The following is a 6,000-nucleotide window of genomic DNA, read 5'->3' as shown; positions in this document are numbered from 1 at the left end:
CTCTGTAACCTTTGTTGATGCAAAGAAAGGGGTGAGAGGAAGCCAGCAAGCCTGCACTGGAGCAGGTGTGCTTTTCCTAGCCAAATGGGGATTCTTCCCTTGGAGGCAGAAACCTCAGTAATATAATCAGAGTGGGATTATATGGGGACAAGGTCCTGTCGGGGAGTGCAGTGTACACCCCGCGCAGAGGTGCTCCGTGAGTGAGACAAAATAAACAGTCCACAGTCCGATGTAGAAAACTTGCACACAGACATTTACTGTACAATATATATAGAATGTACACCACCAACCTGCAAATCCCTAATTACTTCCCAGAACTCCAACACCAGCCACAACTCCTATCACCAGCCACGCAATGACCCATGGTGCACTTTGCTATATACAGTGGTTTGTGCTGTGTCATGCTGCCACACCCTACAGTGTGTGCTCTAGGCAGGTTGCGGGGATTGCAAACACAGTCAAGCGGTGCTTCGTCAAGTCCATATTCTCACTGAGAAATTCTTTACTCCAGGGTAATACCCTGACAGGTCCCTCTGACCAGAATAATCTGGAGACCCCTAAATACAGCAAGGCTGGCTTACTTCTTTTTGCTGGAAATGAAGGAATTTATATTTCTATCTCAAGAGCCCCTGTAGTAGGGCTGCCATGTTTGGATGACCCAAACTTTGATGACCACTAGATGGCAGTAAAGAAACACTGACACTCTGCTGCCATTTCAGGGTGGCCTGGAATTCTGCAACCCTGGTAAATAATTTTACCTAAATACAGCTGAACTCCCCACCCCCGCCAAAATCAGTGGTATCTGCTACTGCAATAATATCAAACACAATCATATCAAAATGATGTCATATGTATCATGATGTCATTGGACAGATGGCACAAGTACATAATAGACATCATTTGAGTAATGGCATCAGGATGCACATAATGTCACTTCCTCCCTTTGCAAACCCATGAAATGCTCATGTTTCAAATATGTATCCTCCTAAGAACTGTACCTCTACCCCTACCTTACTTCTTTTTCCCATCACTCACTGTGGCTGCGATTTTCAAACTAGTTATCCTCAAAGAAAATTTCAGCATTAATTAGTTCATCAAGGAACCTGTATCCTACTTGTTGGGATTCACATTTAGGCCAGTGAGTTTGGGATCCTCAATGGGAGGTCTGCAATGGGAAATGAGAGGGAATGAGGATTGAAGGTGGATAGGGAATCATCAACTTCCTCATTCTGCTGAAAGAAATATCTGCTGTCAAAGAGCCTCCCGTCAGAAGAGGGACAATGTTGGATAAAATCCTTACAGTGCAATTGGGTTCTTTATCTAGGCTGGCATGAATGTTTAGCATCTCAGATATTTTTCCCCAAGGGGCTGATTCCAGAAGAACTCTCTTCATCTTTGTCCAGTGCTGTCTCTGTCTCTCACATAATTTCCTTCCACCTCAAGCAGTAAATGAGAAGGTTGGCATAGATTCCAAATTGTCCAGAGGGCAGCTGAATTCAGTGGATCTATTATCTCTCCTCCATCATGCCTTATTTTGACCCATTGGGATGCCAGAAAGTCCAGAAATGGCAAAAACAGCCTCAGAAAATGGTATTTTTCAGATACTGGATTTCTTCTTCCAAGGCTGAAGCTCTCTCTTCAGTCTTGGAGGGTGAAGTCCAAACAATCCCTGTCATAGGATTCCTGTCTGCTGGGTCTTTGTACTCTTACAATGTATTCTTTCCAACCCAGTGGTATGTTGGACAGTAATTATGTCAAAGGACTCAGGGCTCTGCCTGTCTCTTAAGAGGATAATTCTTCAAATCTTGAACAGAATTAAGACCATATTTAGTACAGAAGAAAAAGTCAGTAAAAGAAAGATTGAGTCAGAAAAAATAAAAATGCAGAAAATATTTTCTTCAGGAATCCCTATGGGAGAGACAATTGGGCCAACTTCTCCGTTCTAAGCACCCATCCATCTTGGTCATTTGACCCACAGAAATGCTGCTATTAAGCAGTTGGAATTAATTTCAAAAGCCTCACTCTTCATGGGTTTCTCTGCCTTATTTTAATATACACTTAAAGACCCAGCAGGTTCTAACTAGAAAGCCTAGAACCCATTATTTTTCCTTTCCACAAGATAGTTTCCTAGCTTTTACTGGAGGGATAATAGGTCCAAATATTTGTTCTTCTTGCTGCAGTGACTGCTGGACACCACATAGCTGAATTACCTGAGATTTTTAATGGAACCAGCTGGATGTCTAATAATCACACAAATAGAAATGTGGCTGCTAATTGTACATTAGTTTAAGACAACTCTAAATCAACTAGGCAACCATTCCAAATGCTAGTCTGAGAGCCAAGGAGAACCGATTAGACTTGTCTCAGACTAAATATGCTAAGGATTGGACTTCAAATTCTGTGATACATATTATATTTGTAATTGTGCACATTTCATTCAACTCATCCTTTCTCCAAGGTAGCCATAGTCTGCATTTGAAAATTGCATGTCATTTAAACTGAAGTACAAGCTAGTTTGGATGATGATGATGATGATGATGATGATGATGATGATGATGATGATGATTGGAGGTAGAGATGAAACATGCAATAGGAGAAACTTGGCTTGGAAAGGAAGGAAGGAAATTTCTGGAAAAAGAACTGCGCAATATGAAAATTAAATTAAGTAACTCAGAATAAGATGTAGCATATTGATTTTATGTGATTGAAAGTTGTTGCTATCATTATTTATCTTTTTTCAAATTATCCCAACCCAATGGAATGTTGAAAAGGAATTACGTAAAGAGACTTAGGACTCTGTTTCCCCACTGATCAGCAGGATAACTCTCTGAAAACAGAGTAGAATGGGACCAAATTTGGTATAATGGGAGAAGCTGCCCCTCCCCAACAAAAAGATTGAGTTTTAAAATGGGCCAGATAGCTACAGAGTAGAAGAAATCCAGAAAAGATTCCTCCACTGAATCTCCATGAGCATGGAGGAATGTTTGACATTTTTTAGAACTGGAAAAATTTCTTCAAGAAATGATATAGTAGGAAGGGAGCGTAGCCAAATTCATGACCTACGTAAGGAGTCAGCATGGAATATAGATGAAAGTGAGACTTTGAACCACCATGAGGTTTAGGAACAGTTATTTTTGAGCCCTTTTATAATTTTAGCAATTTATACCAAGCAGATTAACTCCCAAAGGTGGTCATTTTGTCTATGGCTGCAAAAAATCTGGTAGCACCTTTTCCAACTAAGGAACTGTGAAAGCTTATGGCTTTTCATAAGTCTACCTGGAGGGCATATGGCTAGCATTTTGAAAAATGTTGTCAACCTCTCATTGAGTCTCAGAAGTACAGACCATTTGATTAGCCGGTTCACAATAGGCACTGTCATAAGACGATTAGGCCTTGTTTGATTTTATCTTTGAATATTTTCAGCATGCATTAAAGCTCAGGAACAATTTCATCATTTGGAGTGAAAAAATGACTGAAAAACCAGTTAGGGACAATTCTGTTGGGTGCAGCTTCTCTTATCAGAACTCTGAGATAAAGATAGGAGTCACTCTTGTTCCAGTTCTCATTTCTGAACCATAAATAACTGTTTAAATAATTTTTTTAGGTATGTCTGTTTGACATGCTACTCTTCTTATCTCTGAAATTCACTCATTTATGTCTATGCCAGGAAGATGTGTTTGCCTCCAGGCCCCTTTTGTCATTCCTGAGGCCCCTCCAGATCTCATCATAAAAATTTGTAGCAGAACTACAATTTGGTGGTGTAAGTTTTCTTTGTGTTATAAAACAAGAAGTATAATAAGTGTTTTATGTCTCTGCTAGGTCCAATAGATCTATTTTATTTAATCTCCACCTGCTCTCCCCAAAAGTCAAAGTAAACCAACAAAATCATCACCTTCAGGCTAATTGTTTTGTCCTTGCCCAACGTCACTGTGTTTGCACTACATTCCTTGTGGTCTTCAGAGGCTTTTGGTGCAAAAAAGTTACCATCTCTGTGTTGAATGGCATAAGGGATTGGAAATACCGGTAACAGAGGGGAAGAGTATGCAATTCACTGAAGAAAATGATTGATAAGTTCTTCATTGCTACAATTTGTGCAGGGAAAAAGAGAATGAGAGAATATATTCATCACTCCATAGCTAGAAGCCCAAACAATGTATTAAGGATTCTTTGTGGTCACTGGGGGTTCTGCCAACATTTTATCCATTCACAAAATTGAATCTCAGATTCTCACAAGCAGAGTTTTTGGAATATTCCAGTTGGTGTTGGGGAAATAAATTGGAATGAGTCCATGTTCCTCCTGACCCCTCCTTTGTCCCCCAGAGGTGTTAGAAGGGACATAAAGGGGAAACAGTCTATTCACCTTCTCTCTACCAATGGAGTCTCTACTTTGGGATTGTTTTGAACAATGAGAAAAGAGAATAAAACCATTATAAATAAATAATAAATCTTTCATCAGCTGCTTTGAATGGAATGAAATCTGTTGATGGAAGGACAACTTGAGAGTTCTTTTCAACTTGCCTCTGGTGTCTTCTTTGCCTTTTTCCAGGATCCATATCCATATCATTCATATAATCCATATAATCTACATCCATATCATCTATACCAATTTTACAGTTTAGCCAGTTGTCTTAAGATTTCCTGGTGGTTTCCATCCAGATACAAGCCTGCTTAGCCTTTTCCAGGTCAGCTTGGTGCAGTCCCCCATTCTGATGTTTAACCTGCTTCTCTAGTTTCCTTTCCTTACTCAGAATTCTAGGGATGGCATGAAGTGGATGTTGTAGTTCAGCCTTTCCTGACCTGGTGGTTTCTAGTTATGTTGGACTACAACTGTCTTAATTTCCAACCAGCCTAAGGATGGCTATCTTAATGTATGTACGCTATATCATTGCATCTGAAACTGAAATGAATGTACCATTTAATCATTTTTAGTAAGGGAGTGCCCTCATCTGAAAGTTTTTTTCTCTTATCCCTCCAAATGAAGAGGAGCTTAAAAGCCTACAAGATCTCACTCAAAAGGAGCCTTTTTAATATCAAAACCAACCCCCTGAGCTTTGCGAGACACACTTTTTGCCCATTTCAATTCAGTTAGTGCTCATTATGAAGAGAAACAGCTGAAGTAAAAAGGATGATAAAAGGATGGAGAACAGCAGAAGAATGAATCATACAGAAATACAAGTCCAATCTTATCTCCCCAAAAGAAATCAGGTCCTTTTCTATATGCAAGAAATCAGTAGTGACAAAAGCATGTTTAGTACAAAGATCAAATCTGGAACTGCCAACTAACCAGAACAACAACAACAACAACAATTAAATAAATAAAGCTGGCTTGGTTCTTTGCCTAGAATAGCAACTTGCGGTACCCATGGTTGTGAAATGAATCATGTTGGAGATTTTTTTTAAAAAAATATTGCAATTTATGCATCTCCCCAACCCAAATAGGAGAGGCTTCCATTCTTCAAAAGAAAATTAAGATAGTAATCGGTACTAGAAAAAATAAACAGCCATCCAAGAAACAACTGTAAATAGCAACCTGCATCAGAAGGTTCCCCTCCAAACAAATCTATTTTCTAAATTAATCTAAATTAATTTAATTTAATTTAAATCTAATTTAATCTGGCATTAACACCTGCAGATATTGGCCATTCAGGCTACAGAGAAGCAGAGGGGATTTCAAATGTCAGCCGATCATATGGTCAATTTGTTCGGGGGGCGGTCGAAAAAGTCAAGATGAGACAATAATGCATTAACAGCCTCAGACTTTTTTTGTGTGTGTATCACAAAACACATTAAAAAGGGTGGGGCTTTGATTACATGGTTGTGGCTACCATCCTGATTTTTTTGACCTCCCTGTGGAAACTCGTGCTTGTTCCTCCTCTCTATACCTTTTTGCAAGTGAAGGAGGGATGTATCTGACTTTTCTATCTGAGACACAAGTTCTTAATTAGTTGTTCTTTTTTAAAAAAAAAAGAAGAAGTGAAAAATATATGGTTCTTTCCATTT

Source organism: Python bivittatus, unplaced genomic scaffold, assembly GCF_059951505.1.
Source record: "Python bivittatus isolate LINGU-HERP-01145 unplaced genomic scaffold, Pbiv_v1 ctg000080_np1212, whole genome shotgun sequence".
Classification (NCBI taxonomy): domain Eukaryota; kingdom Metazoa; phylum Chordata; class Lepidosauria; order Squamata; family Pythonidae; genus Python; species Python bivittatus.
The sequence above is the reverse complement of the archived record's forward strand: the minus strand, read 5'-3'. Positions refer to the sequence as shown.